We start from the raw sequence: 14,481 nt of genomic DNA on the forward strand, positions 1-14,481 counted from the left end.
TGGCGGTCCATAACATCGGACAGGTGGGTGCTGCAAATCGTCCGAAGGGGCTACTCCCTCCCCTTCGAGACGACCCCTCCAGCCATGCCACCGCAGCACCACCGTATCTCGGGGGATCATTTGGATCTTCTCCGCGAGGAAGTTTCGGCTCTCTTGGCCAAGGGGGCCGTCGAGCGCGTTCCGAGTCCAGAAGTAGGTCGTGGTTGTTATTCCCACTACTTTCTGGTTCCCAAGAAGGGCAAGGGGGGCCTGCGCCCTATCTTGGACCTCCGGAACGTCAATGCCTTCCTCCGAAAGGAAAGGTTCAAGATGCTAACGTTGGCTCAGGTTTTAGCTGCCCTAGACCCTGGAGACTGGATGGTAGCGTTGGACTTGCAGGACGCATATTTCCATATCCCCGTCCTGCCGGCCCACCGGCGTTACCTGCGGTTCACGGTGGGCCAAGAGCACTTTCAGTTTACCGTGCTCCCCTTCGGCCTCACCAGTGCCCCTCGGGTGTTCACGAAAGTGATGGCGGTGGTCGCAGCTCATCTGCGCAGATCAGGGGTCCCAGTCTTCCCCTATCTCGACGACTGGTTGTTGAAGGCGGGCTCGCCCCAGACAGTCGTCTCCCACCTCCAGACTACGGCGGATCTCCTGCATTTGCTGGGGTTTTCCATCAACGTGCCGAAGTCACACTTGAGTCCCTCTCAGAAGCTCCTCTTCATCGGAGCGGTTCTCGATTCGGCGCAGTTCCGGGTCCATCCACCGGAACAGCGGGTCCGGGATATACAGGCCCTGATTCCCATCTTTCGGCCTTTATCCCGGGTTTCGGTCAGGCTAGTGTTGCGGCTTCTGGGGCTGATGGCCTCCTGCATCCTACTAGTGCATCACGCCAGGCGGCGCATGCGGGCTCTGCAGTGGGACCTGAAGTTTCAGTGGGCCCAGCATCACGGCAACCTGTCCGACCATGTCTTGATCTCGGAGGGTACTGCACAGCAATTGCAGTGGTGGCTCACGGACCGCGAGTGGGTCAAGGGCAAGAGCCTCTCCCTTCCCCAACCGGAGCATGTCGTAGTGACGGATGCGTCCCTCCTGGGATGGGGTGGCCATATGGGAGAGGCGGAGATCAGAGGCCTCTGGTCTCCGGCGGAGTCTCGTCTCCACATCAACCTGTTGGAGTTGAGAGCGATCCGGCTTGCACTGAAAGCCTTCCTTCCCTCTGTCAGGGGAAGTGTCGTGCAGGTGTTCACGGACAACACCACCGCCATGTGGTACTGCAACAAACAGGGCGGGGTGGGGTCGTGGACCCTTTGTCAGGAGGCTCTGCGCCTCTGGACATGGCTGGAACACCAGGGCGTCACCCTGGTGGTTCAACATCTGGCGGGCTCTCTGAACGCCAGAGCAGACGAACTCAGCCGCCGGTGCATGATGGATCACGAATGGCGTCTGAACTCCGAAGTGGTGCAAGGCCTCTTTCAGCAGTGGGGAGAGCCTTGGTTAGATCTATTCGCCACCGAAGAGAACGCGCAATGTCAGCAGTTCTGCGCGTTGGAATTTCCAAGGCGGCACTCGCTCGGCGACGCTTTTCGTCACGAGTGGAGTTGCGGTCTGTTGTACGCCTTTCCGCCTATACCACTTCTGCCCAGAGTGCTGAAGAAGATCAGGCACGACCGGGCCCAAGTCATCTTGGTGGCTCCGGATTGGGCACGAAGATACTGGTATCCCGAGCTACTCAGTCTGTTGACCGATCCCCCGATACGTCTGCCCCTTCGGGAGGATCTTCTGTCGCAGCAGCAGGGGACGGTCCTCCACCCGAACCTGTCCAGCCTCCACCTCCATGCGTGGAGATTGAGCGGCGGCAGTTGATGCCATTTGACTTGCCTCCTGAAGTCTGTGATATCATTCTGGCAGCCAGGCGTCCCTCCACAAAGTCGGTATACGCCTGCCGGTGGAACAAATTTGTGGCATGGTGCACAGCAAAGGCTGTGGATCCCCTTTCCGCCCCTCTTTCTGAGGTTCTCCTCTTCCTTCTTTCTCTGGCCCGGCAGGGCTCTGCCCTGGGCACCCTGAAAGGTTATCTTGCTGCCATCTCCGCCTTCTTGCGGCTTCCTGATCAGCCTTCTCTTTTCAAGTCCCCTGTGGTTACACGCTTTCTCAAAGGCATTACACACACGTTCCCTCCTGTCCCTTTTGTAATGCCTCAGTGGGACTTGAATCTGGTTTTGACATTCCTGATGTGCGCTCCCTTTGAGCCTCTTCACAATTGCCCTCTTCGTCTTCTCACTCTAAAGACTGCTTTTCTGGTAGCCATCACCTCGGCTAGACGGGTGAGTGAGCTCCAGGCTTTATCTTCAAAGCCTCCTTTTCTATCTGTTCATCCGGACAAGGTTGTCCTTCGGCCTCGTCCCTCCTTTCTTCCTAAAGTGGTGACTCCATTTCACCTTGGGCAGTCTGTCACCTTGCCCACCTTCTTTCCGCCTCCGCATCCTTCCAAAGAGGAAGAGAGGCTCCACCGTCTGGACCCAAAACGTGCGCTCTCCTTCTATCTGGACCGCACAAAACAGTTCCGGGTGGACGACCAGCTTTTTGTTGGGTACGTGGGCGCTAAGAAGGGGAAAGCTGTGCACAAACGAACCATCTCTCGGTGGGTCGTTTTGTGTATCAAAATCTGCTATTCCTTGGCTAAAAAGGACCCTCCTGTTGGGCTGCGCGCCCATTCTACTCGGGCCACAGCGGCTACTACTGCCTTGGGACGGGGAGTCCCTTTGCAGGACATCTGTCAGGCGGCGACGTGGGCTTCGCTACACACGTTTGCCAGGCATTATTGCCTTGACAGCCAAGTCCGGAGGGATGGCTTCTTTGGCCGTTCTGTCCTCCAGGACTTTCTGGTGTGATCTTGGTTCGCAGACCCACCACCGGGGATGGTATTGCTTGGGTATCTATTCTAAGGTGAGGAATCTAACTAACGTGTTTCTTTCAGATGAACAAGTTACTAACCTTCGGTAACGATGTATCTGTAAGAAACATTAGTTAGTTAGATTCCTCACCGACCCACCCATCCTCCCCGTTCTGCGAACCGACATCTAGGGTTAAGGTTGTCCTTTCAGGCCCCTAGATTTTATTTTTGGCACCAGTGTCGGTCTTTGCATGGCTCTGCGTTCCTGGCGCGGAAGGCTATGTACAAGAACTGACGTCAGCGCGCGAGGGCGGCGTCTAAGTACTCCGACGACGTCATCCTGGCGCACGACGCCGACGACGGACGCGGAGCCGCAGACGACGCCTAGCGACGCGCAAGGGGTATTGCTGACGAAAAATCTTCCGGATCCAGTCTGACGCCTGGGGATATTCTAAGGTGAGGAATCTAACTAACTAATGTTTCTTACAGATACATCGTTACCGAAGGTTAGTAACTTGTTCTTTCGTTGTATGTGCATGAGAAAGATGGATGTGCATTATCAGTCTTAGTACAGATGCACGGCGATAAGCAGCGCCCTTGTGCATACTTTTCGGCTGTGCTTGATCCTGTCGCCCGAGCATTACCAGGGTGTTTTCGCTCGGTTGCGGCGACAGCTGTGTCAATACGGCAGAGTGAAGGAATTGTATTGTCCCATAAACTGTTGGTGTTAGTTCCCCACGCTGTTGATGCCCTGCTTAATCAAACAAAGACGCAGCATTTGACCAGTGCCCGTTTAACGGGATATGAGTTGACGCTTTTAGCTCCTCACATTACGTTAAAAAGGTGCGTGACATTAAACCCGGCCACATTGTTGCCATACCCCGAGACCCAGCCTGAGGCACAGAAAGCGCATGATTGTATTCTTGTGACTGAGGAACAAACAAAGGGTCGTATTGATCTCCAGGATACGCCCTTTTCAGATGTAGATGGAGAGTTGTGGGTAGATGGATCATGCCTGAAGCTACCAGATGGTACGACTTCAGCAGCGTATGCAATTACCACGTTACAGACGATAGTGGAGACAGCACGCATACCACAGAAATCAGCTCAAGCAGCGGAACTGATAGCGTTAACACGAGCGTGTGAGCTCAGTACAGGATTGTGTGTGAATGTTTACACAGACAGCCGCTATGCCTTCGGAGTAGCGCACGATTTCGGCCTACTCTGGAAGGAGAGAGGGTTTCTAACGTCACATGGGGTACAGATAATGCATGGGGAGTTAGTCCACAATCTTTTAACTGCATTGACATACCCAAAGAAAATTGCCATTGTTAAGTGTAGTGCCCATAGGAAAGTGGTTGATAAGGTTGGAGAAGGAAATGCGTTAGCGGATCGAGTAGCACGGGAGACTGCGATGCAGCCCGGTACTACTGCCATGTACGTAGTGAAGTCACAGGTGGAGAGATGGCATGATGCGAAGGAGGAAGTGCGAGAAATACAAAAGACCGCTTCTGACAAAGAGCGGGAACAATGGGCTAGCGAAGGAGAACTGGATGACGAGGGTTGCTGGAGAAATAAGCAGATGGATAGATGGAAGTTACCCACGGCTTTTGTACAACCTATGGTCCAGATGGCACATGGGCTAGCACATGTTGGAGCTTCCGCAATTGTGAAATTGCTTACCCAAGTCTGGGAGCATCCAGAGATTGCTAGCACGGCAAAGAGGGTGGTGCAGACCTGTATGATTTGTCTGAAGTACAACCCAGGGAAAGGCACGCGAACTCCAGCAGGAGGATTTGCGACACCCACTGCACCCTTTGAGGTTCTGCAGATGGATTACATCCAGCTTGAGCGCTGTAACAATTTGAAGTATGTTCTAGTAGTGGTTTGCGCCTTCAGTAAGTGGGTTGAGGCGTACCCTGCGAAAGACAATACTGCCATGACTACAGCGAAGCTATTGCTGAAAGAGTTTTTCCCCCGATACGGCGTCTGTAGACTTCTGTGGAGTGATAATGGCCCTCACTTTGTAGCAGATGTTATAAAGTATGTTTTGAAGGGCCTAGGCATCACCCAGAAGTTCCACGCCGTGTTCCATCCTCAGTCTGCAGGACTAGTCGAGAAGTATAATGGTACACTGAAGCTTAAGATCGCCAAAATTCAAGCTTCAACATCTTTGACTTGGCCAGACGCCTTGCCACTGGCGTTATTGTCAATTAGGTCGGTGCCACACTCTCGAACCGGCCTTACACCTTATGAGATTGTATTTGGACGCCCAATGAATATTTGGGGTCCACCAAGGCCTAAGGCTGTGTATGATGTACCTTGTGTGATGATGAGTGATTATCTGGCACAGTTAACGGATAACTTGGTTTCTATTCATCAACAGGTCCGAGAGGCGCTCCCTGATCGGTCTACCGGTGAAGGACATGGTCTCCGCCCTGGGGATCATGTCATGCTGAAGGTCTTCGACAGGACGAACAGTTTGGAGCCGAGATGGGTCGGACCTGAGCAAGTCCTTCTTGCAACGAGGACGGCAGTGCGAGTCTCGAACAGGAAGAATTGGATCCATTCCTTGCACTGTCGAAAGGTACCGCCCGGATTGGTGGAGTCTGCCGTGCTGACCGATCAACGAGACATCCTAGCAGCAGAGACAGGCCGTGCTGCAGAGCCAAACGACACTGAGGAGCTTTTTCCGGACCATACGACTTCGGGAGGAAGGCGATATCATCTGCGACCAAGGAAGTGAGGTTTCCAGTACCGGGACATACTGTCAGAACGGCCCTTGGGTTAGTGAAACGGAGAGCCGATGAGGCAAGGGGGGGGGATCAGCCCTGCATTAGTGTAGCGACACCCGTCTTGGCCCGCTGGTGAAGAAATCAACCGCTGCCCAAGGGGAAGAGTTCTGACAGACTTTTAGTTTCAGGAAGATATCAGGGTATTATTTCCTTTGACATGGAGAAGAAGAAAATTCTTTGTGCGTTGGGGTTCATGCTAACAGTAGCCATCGTTGGTATAACCACATGGTTTGTGGAGGAGGCAAATCCTGCTCGAAAGACGCTTGTGTTGACGACTCCAGTGCCTGCGGAGCACTATTTTTACACATTGCCATACCAAGAGTTGAAGCATCGGCAATCCTATTTGAATAACACTTTCATTCAGATGTTGCATCACACCCACGTTGCTACAAACGCTACGAACTGTTGGATATGTGGGATGATGCCAGCCCATCAGAAGAAAGGAGGTACGCCATTCATACCACTTCCTTTCTCTCACAATGGCTCTTGTAGAGCATGGTACACTCTGTTGTTTGCCACTCGAAAACCGACAGTGGGACGACTGCTTTTTAGACTTAATAAAGAATGCCATCAGGACAAGAATGGATATCCACAAGCGAATGGGACAATTTGGGAATGGGAAGAATATCGACCGGACAATGAATCCATTCCCTATATCTTCACGAACACCATAGACACTGCGGGAAGAGATAAATTTGTAATTCAAGTAGCACAAGCTCAAGCGGACTTGTGTGTCCAGAGTGTGGGTTTTATCCCTGTTGGTGTCAGTGATTGTATAACTGTTTTAAACATTGATGGGTTGAACAATAGTACCTTCCTAGCATCCCATAATACCTACTTTGTATGTGGAAATAAAGGTTATTACCGTTTGCCGGCTGGGTGGTCTGGGGTATGCTATGTATCATTCCTATTACCTCCTGTATTCCTAGCACCTGCATCGTATCATAAAGACTTGAAATTGTTGAATAATGTGACTGTAAATAGGTATAAACGTACTTTATCGATTGATGATGTGGATCAAACTGATACCAGTTTGCAACAGTATATTGATTTTAATTTAGGACTGTTTTTCTTTGTCGGAGCCGCTTTGAATAGTAGGAAGATCCGAAGATTAACAAGAGTGGTAGAAGCTGTGACAAATCAGACTGCTGCTGCTCTTGGGAATCTTACGGAAGAGTTGCAGATTACCAGAATTGTTGCATTGCAGAACCGTATGGTATTGGATGTAATGCTAGCTGATCGAGGAGGAGCCTGTAAAATTATTGGAAGTAGCTGCTGTGTGTTCATTCCTGATCATACGCCATCCGTTTATAACGCCATTAATAAGCTGCATAAAATAGCAGCTGAAATCCACACAGAAAACGGCACTTGGTCCTTTTCTGGATGGTTTTGGGCATTGGTTACTGCCTGGGGATGGAAGGTCTTAACTGGTCTCTGCATTATTATAGCAATTCTGTTCTTTCTCTGTATGTGTATTCAATGTGGACCATTGTGCTGTTCTGTATGCATTTCATTCTGCATTCCAGATAAGAGAGCTATTGCCGATGTTGCCCGCCAGAAGGGTTTAGCTAAAGAGGTTAAAGGAATGATGATAATTGATATATACGATGATTATTCTTGGAAGCCAGATGTCTTCAGTAAATGCTGAAAGGGTCGTCTGTTGTAAATTAAGGACAGAATGTGATTAAGCATTTACTGAAAACATTAGTGTTTCCCTTTTATTGTGTTTTCCCCATTATGTTGGCCGAAGTCCGGACTCCATTTTGTATTGACATGCTGCCATGTGTTCACCACGAGGAGAGTCCGACCTCTGTGTTAGTTGCTCTTGTAATCTGCCTAGCAACAGGTTATAAATAGCTCTCCCTTGTCCGTCTGGCGCATGCCCAGACTTGACCACATCTGTTATAATTAGCTTTGCTTGACCATGTGTTTTCGCGGGCCCAAGGAGTGTGTTAGCTCCGCCCATGTATTGATTCGGTATCGAGAATGACCCTAAATGGTAATGTTCTTCAACTCTGTGGTATCCACCCACTCATGAGCCCCTTCGCTGTGTATAAAAGGGGACTGTGTATGCAAGTTCTTTGTGCTACTCCTTGCAATACTGAAGAGTGTTGTGTGGATTGTAGGACCACCCTTAAGGGTTAATAAACGTTGTTTTTGTACTTTGCAGTTTCCGTGCCAACTTCCTTATAGATTTCGTTACAGAAGAGCGAACCCTTGTCTCTTGCGGGCCTAGCTGGGGCTTGTATTCATCAGCCGGCGCCCTTTTAGGACCACCGTGTCTCCAGCCCGAACCTCTCTGGTCACAGCCCTCCGTGCCTCACTGACTATGTTATTGCGCATTTGGCACCTCCGGAACGCCTCTTCCTTGCTGAATGGCGGCGCTACCCAGCCTGGGGCTACCGGTAGACCGTCCCTGCGAGCTCCGTGGAACATTAGGGCCCAGGGTGCTTGTCGGGTGGAACAATGGGGAGTTCTGCGGTACTCCCCCAGGAATCGCTGTAGTTCTTGTTCCGGGTCTAGCTGTTCGGACACAGCGATGCGTAGTATCTTGTTGATGGTGCGCATGAATCGCTCCACCTCCCCATTGGCTTGGGGCCATTGCGGGGTGATGCGCCTGTGTCTGATTCCGTGTGACCTTAGGAGCTCTTCGAACTCGTGTCCTTGAAATGGGGGTCCATTGTCATTCCGCAGCTCCTCGGGGTATCCGAACATCCCGAATACCTTTTCCAGGGTGGGCCCCACATGCACGAAGGCGGTGGATGGTAAAGCCTCTGCTATCGGGTATTTCGAGTAGCTGTCCATGATGACTAGTGTGACTCGCCCGTCGGGCAGGCTCCCAAAATCCACGCTGATCTTCTCCCATGGGCTTCGCCCATGCTCTTCGGTTTTGTTGGGCGCCGGTGGTTGGGCCTCCCCTGTCAGTTAGCATGACTGGCAGCTGCGGACGGTGTCGTTGACATAGTCATCCATGCCCGGGAACCACACCTTCTCTCTCATCCGGGCTTTCATCCTCTCCGTCCCCTGGTGTCCCTTGTGGGCTAGCTGTGTCGCTCTTGTCCTGAGGGCCACTGGGACGACAATTCGGGAACCTCTTAGAAGGAGTCCTCCTCTGGTCACGCTCAGCTCGTGGCGTACCCACCACATGTGTTGAAGGTCCTCTCGGTCTTCACTGGCCCACGAGTTCGCTGCTTGAAGAAAATGCTGCCAGGTTCCCTCGAGGACGGTGCTCTTGACCTTGGTCATTACGGGGTCTTGGTCGGCTGTTTCTCGGAGCTCCTCGAGCGTTATGGCCTGGGGACACGTCAGTGCCGCCACCATGTCAAGGTGCCCTTCGGCCTCGTCCTTAGTGTCTTTGTGCTCGGGCTCACTGCAATGTTCTGGGTGTCGGGACAGGAAGTCCGCTGGGTTTTTGGCTCCGGGTCGGTATATTACGCTCAGGTGGTATTGTTGCAGGCCGATGGCCCACCGCTCTATGCGTGGGGGCGGGTGTGGCGCTGTCCCTCGGAATAGCGGCACCAGCAGCTGATGGTCGGTCACCACTGTGAACGGATGTCCACATACATACAGATGGAAGTGACGACAGCCCCATCGGAACGCTAGTGCTTCCCGCTCACTTTGGGAATATCGCTTTTCTGTGTCTGTGAGGGCCTTGCTAGCATATGCAAGAGTTGCCCATTGCCCCGGTTCTTGCTCTTGTGTCAAGACTGCCCCTATCCCTACGGGGCTGGCATCCACCAGGATTTCGGTCTTCTTGGTCGGATCAAAATAGACCAGTGTCGTTTGGTCAAGTAGTGCCTCCTTGATCGCCTCAAACGCCCTTTCTTCGGTGTCAGTCCACTGCCACATTACGTCGGTCTTGGTGAGGTGCCTGAGGGGCTCGGCCAGGGTGGCCAAGTTCAGGACGAACCTCCCGCAGTACGTGGCCATCCCCAAGAAACTGCGTACTTCCGCCACTGACGCGGGTGCCGCAGCCATTTTGATGGCGTGCGACTTGCGGGGGTCTACTTGGATGCCTTCCTTGGTAAAGATGTAGCCAAAGAATTTGATTCTCTGTTGAAACAGTTGGCACTTCTCGCGGTATAGGGTGACTCCGTGCTCTTGTAGCCGCGCTAGGGTGGCCCGGACATGTCGGTAGTGCTCCTCCACTGTTTTGGAGTAGATGAGGATATCATCGCTCACGTTCAGGACGCCAGGGAGTCCGACCAGGATGTCTCTAATCGTGTTCTGGAAGATTTCGGCAGCCGATGAGATCCCAAAATTCAGGCGTCTGTATCGCCTTAGCCCTAAGTGTGTGCTGAAGGTCGTAATGTAACGGCTCTCCTTTGCTAGGGTGAGTTGGTGGTACCCTGCATTTAAGTCCAGTTTTAAGAACCATCGGGCGCCGTTTAGATCAGATACAATGTCATCCATGGTCGGCGTGATATGCCTTTCTCTTTTGATGGCCTTGTTTGGGAGGCGCATGTCGATGCATAGCCGGATCTTCCCCGGTTGTCGTGGCTTCTCGGCTATTACCATCGGTGATACCCATGGTGTGGGTCCTGTGACCTTCTCTATTACACCTTGTTCCTCCAACCTTCAGAGTTCCTCCTCTACTAGCGGGCGTAGGTGGAACGGAATGCGCCTGTGCCTAAGGGCTGTCGGTTGTACAGCGGGGTCTATGGGGAGCCGTACCGGCGGCCTTTTGATCTTCCCTAGTCCTGAAAATAGGCCTTGAAACGCTTCCAGCAGGTCTTTGACTTGCCTGTCTTGGACTACTCTGAGAAATGTGATCAGCCCTAAATCTTCTGCCGCATGGCCGCTGAGTAATGTGTCTACTTCCTGGTTGATTACATGAATGTCGATGACGATTTCTGCCTTTTCTGACTGTACTGCCACCGTCATCTTTCCTTTCAGCGGAAGCGGCGTGACACTTCCATAAGCGAAGATCTTGGCCTTCGACGGTCGGAGCTCCGGCCTCGGTCTGAGGCGGTTGTACTGTTGCACGCCCATCACCGTCACCGACGCGCCGGTGTCTATCACGGCGTTCACCTCCGATCCGGGTGCTTTTAAGGACTCTAGTGAATGACACAAGGTATGTTTCTTCTCCATCGTCGGACTCAGTGCTTGAGTCGGGATACTCCCTGGTTTGGTCCCTTCTGGGCCTCGGCTGCGACGACAGCGATGTGTGTGACAGTTGCCGTACCAGCTTCCTCACCGGCCTGTCCCGCTTGTAGCTGCTTCTCTGTGTCTTCCTGCGACAGACCGATGCAAAGTGGTTGTCGATGCCACAGTTAGTGCACGTTTTCCCTCGAGCCGGGCATGTCTTGAGGGGGTGGTCGTCGTATCCGCAGTATCCGCATTGCTTGGCTTGATCCGGGGATCTGTGGCCGTTCTTTCCTCCGGACCGTGTCCGTCTTCTCCACCTTCACCTCTACACTTCTGTCAGCTCCTTTTACCAGGGCCAGGTCCATCTCTTCTGCGCGCGCCGCAGACAAATCGTGTGTTCTGGCTGGGACGAGAATTTCGTTCATCGCGATGTTGGGTTTGCGAAGTATCAGGCCTCGTAGTGTTTTGCTCCTGATTCCCAGTATCAGTTGCGCCCTGATTTCTTCTTTGGCTCCTACCAGGTGCATGTCTGCGAGGGCTCTCAGCCTCGCGTGGAACGCGTCAACCGACTCCCCTTTGCGCTGTTTCGCTTGGCGAAGTTTGAAGTGTTAATAATCAGGGTTGACTTGGGGGTCGAAATGTGCATTCAGAGCCGCCACCGCCGCTGCGTAGTCATTCGGGGGTCCCGTGTCGGGCAGGTGTTTGAATAAGAGGTAAAATTCCTCTCCTGCATAGTGTAAGAGGAGGGAGCGTTTCACCGCTCCGTCAGTCTCTCTGGACCTAACGAAGTAGTTTTCCAGCCTGCCCAGCCATGTCTGCCACCGCGGGGCGGCGGTCGTGGGGTCCGCGGCTTCGCTAAAAGGAGGCAGCACTCCCGAAGCGGGGTGTTGGGGCAGCGCCTCCGCTGGTCCGGGCGTCTCAGTATCGCTCATGGTGGTGTCGAGACCACCGACGTGTGTTCAGTGACTGTCGCAACTGTGCACTCACTTGAGTAGTTGGCAGCAGCACGTGGGCAGGTGCGGTGTGCTGCGCCGCTAGGCGAGGCCTTCTTGGATAGGCAGCTGGAGGCCGAGTTCCTGGGGTTCAGCAGTTAACCCTCGTCACCAATGTTGTGATCTATTCCCTGACAGCTGCCTGTGAGGGGTGGGGGGGCCCTTGGTACACACCCACGCTGCCAGGGATCAGGTGCGGGGCCTCGCGCGTGCTGCGCAATGAACACACTGCAGCCGGTAACTCAGTTGGGTGCGAACTGCCTCACTCGCCCGCCCGTTTATTATTTAACTACGCGCTCACGTCGGGGACGTGAGCGCAACCTACGCAAAGCGTCCAGCGCTCTAGCCGACGGCTAGAGCGCTAACTGTAACAATTACGTAAAAAGCTATGCCCTTTTTCTCTCCTTTTCAGCGCAATAAATCTAAATCAATCCAGAGCGAAAATTACAGGTTTTCTGAACACGTAGATGTTTATTACCAGAAGCTCTAAAATAATACTCGCACTATGAGAAGTGCCATGGGCATGAGCGGAATCCCCAAGCGCTTACATCAGAAGTGACGAAATAGGCTGGACAACAGTCGAGGGGTCTAGAATTCTTTTTTTTCATGTAGCTGCACTTTGTTTGCATTGAGCCCTCCAATGGTACCTGCTGCAATTCTCCGTTTCCTGCACTCTGAACAATAACTCCAAAGTAGAAAGAAGCATTAAACCAAAAGCTACCACTTAGCAGCACAAGGAGGCGACAGAGGCCCAGCGAGGCTGCAGAGGGCGGCTCTGGCTAGAGAGGCGATCCCTGCAGTGAGGGCGCTGCTCCCTGGAAGTCTCATGCTCGCTTCTCCGGTGCAAATGCATATTTCAATCATGCATCCGACTGCAAGCACAAAACTTGAAATACTTTTAAAAGAGGCTCACATTGGCTGAATGTGATTTGTACCAAAAGTACATTCAAGCAGAAACATAAAAACAGCAAGAGAAAGGCATGCAAGCAGCGTGCACGTCCGTGCTCGTCCCCATGGCAATACTCCATAGGAGTTAACTTGTATGGAAGGGTGGGACATGTAACAACCCATCAGCCATTACCACACTCGCATTTTTAAATGACACACAGCTAAGCCAATCCTAAGCACAGGAGGAGTCAAACTCCACAAAGTAGATGTAACAGATCGCCTACAGCGCACGCGCTGTTTAGGCTTCACCTAAAAACCTGGCAAAAGCATGCCTCGAAAAACCTACTTGTCCACTCGCAATTGGAAGTAAAACCTTATGAGGTCCAGCTATTTTTAGCACCTACTAGTCCCAGCTGGTGAGTAAACTCTGGCTGGAAAGGAGTATTAAAGATGCCATTAAATCTTGTTTTTATCTTGACAAATTTGCTGTCTTTTCAAGGAAACAGGTCAAATATCAGTTTGTCTTTTATTATCTAATTGCTGCTTGTCCAAGTTCTATCTCTTACTAGAGTTAGAGGTTTTTTCACGTGAGCTTTCTGAAGATGTCAGTTATTTTTCTCTAACACTTAACATTCAAATAAATAGCCTGGAAATTAATATTACAAATATTTCAAAAAATATCAGGAATTACAAAAGCATTTTTTTTGTAATTAAGAAGTGTGATGCAAACAGAGAGTTCAATAGTAGCAAAACAAACCACTTTATTTTGTGATGTGCAAGTGACACATATTTGCAGAAACTCTATTTCCATACATTATTGTTTGTACACTGTATAGTTTTAGCAGTCAAGCTGTATCTCAGTGGGAAAGTGTGTGGCTATTTCAATGTAAAATCTGCTGATTACAAATGACAGTGTGCTACCACTTTATGCTTTAGTTATGTATTTATTAAACGTGATAGTATTTAAACATGTTTTGAGAAACATTCCTCCCCCCCCCATGAGAATGCTGTTAATGAACTAAGAGGCAAATGAGGGTTCATGTGAATCCTACATGTGGCTAGATTTGTATTATATAAATGAAAGAATGTTTAGTCTATTAAATCAAACGAAAGAGTTTTTTGTACAGCGGACTCGCTGAACTCGCACATTTGAAGGTGCTCTCATACGTGCTAATGAAGAAAATGGCGGCTCAATGAATTAAATCATTCGCCCACGATCACATCATTTGAAACCAGTTTATTGGTCAAGAGCATTACAAATAGGTCTGATGTCACCCCTCAGACCTCAGATGCCATCATCTAAATTGCCAGGCGCAAGTTCGAAACCACTAATCCCACCCATCAGTCAATGGAAATATTGCTCGCGACCTGTTGTTATGATACATGGGTTCACACAACAACCTGGGCACACAATGGCATTTTCTTCTTCTCTTCCTTCAATACTGCTTAATCGGGGGATGGGCCATACGGGCTACCTCCACACTCACCAGCCCTTCCCAGATTCGTAGTCTGGCTGAGTGTTAGTTACCATGTTTTGGCACGTTGGTTAGGGTCAACTCCCATTAGGGGTTTGCTCTTATGCAGTTCAATAGCTTGGCTGTAGATTTATGGTTTTCCCCAAACAGTTTCTGTTACTCCTTGTGAGATGCTGCTGCACCATGTGCTCCTACACTTCATGAAACTACCTCACTACAACCCTTCCCCATGGTACTAGTTAACATCATCACCTGGAATGTGAGAGGGATTCATACCCCCTTGCGCAGGTATTCTATATATGCATACCTACAGCGCAGATCCACTAGTATTGCCTTACTCCAGAAGACACCTTTGACAAGCACAG

Source organism: Triturus cristatus, chromosome 8, assembly GCF_964204655.1.
Source record: "Triturus cristatus chromosome 8, aTriCri1.1, whole genome shotgun sequence".
In the NCBI taxonomy this organism is placed as follows: Eukaryota; Metazoa; Chordata; class Amphibia; order Caudata; family Salamandridae; genus Triturus; species Triturus cristatus.